We start from the raw sequence: 997 nt of genomic DNA on the forward strand, positions 1-997 counted from the left end.
TTAACTAAATGACTTCCGGTTCTCCAAGTCCATTAAATGATCTCTGGAATGTTATGACCCAAGCTGTCAGCCCCACCACCACCTCTTTGCCTGTAAGTTTTTACTCCTCCTTTAGATTTAACTGAGTTGTTACCTTCTATATGCAAAAATAAATAAATAAAAATAAATAAAAATAAATAAATAAATAAAAATCAATATTCCCTTTTACTTGGCCATGCCTTCCCATTGCTCTACTACTGGTACATCATGCATCTCTGCAAGTCTGTCTCATGCAACACCCTCAAAACCTCTCCCTCCAAACTGGAAGCCACAGTTACGTAGCTTGGGTATTACATTTAAGCATATTTACTTAAACATTTAAAAATGTGGGTAGCTGTGTAAACTTGGATAAGTTTATCAATAGACAGGGCCTTGCAATGAAAAGAGCACTGGACTAGAAGTCAGGAGATTTGAATACTATCCCAATTCTGTTCCTTCCTTACCTTCTCTGGCCTCAGTTGTCTCCCTCATACAGAAATGTGGCTGGCCTACAGTCCCAGTCTCTGGGTGGCAATTTTACAACAATCGATACAATTTACAATATCTGTTTTTTTTTATTATCATCCAACCCAGTCCCTTTCCATCCACACGTGACTCTCAGAGACGATATATTAATTAACTGAAAAGCCTATTACAATCAACCAATGACTAAAAGCAACACGACTTCGGTATCCTAGACCGGGGCTGACCTCTAGGAACGTTCCTAGTTCCACTATTCTTTAACCCATCCAGTTAACAAAACGGAAGAAACAAGTAAAGAAAAGCCACGAGAGAAGAGACGTAAACAACAGCAGCGAAGAAAGCAGGGGAAGCCCGGAGATCCCACGAATTAGAAGTGAACTTCCGGTCCTTGGGTCAACTTCCGGAATCAACAAGGGGAGACCCAATCAGAACCTTTCTCCAGGAGCCAATGGGAGAGCACATTACAAAGAGCCAATCGGAGGGCCGCTGTCATTGT

The sequence above is a fragment of the Nyctereutes procyonoides genome, unplaced genomic scaffold (assembly GCF_905146905.1).
Source record: "Nyctereutes procyonoides isolate TBG_1078 unplaced genomic scaffold, NYPRO_anot_genome, whole genome shotgun sequence".
Lineage (NCBI taxonomy): Eukaryota > Metazoa > Chordata > Mammalia > Carnivora > Canidae > Nyctereutes > Nyctereutes procyonoides.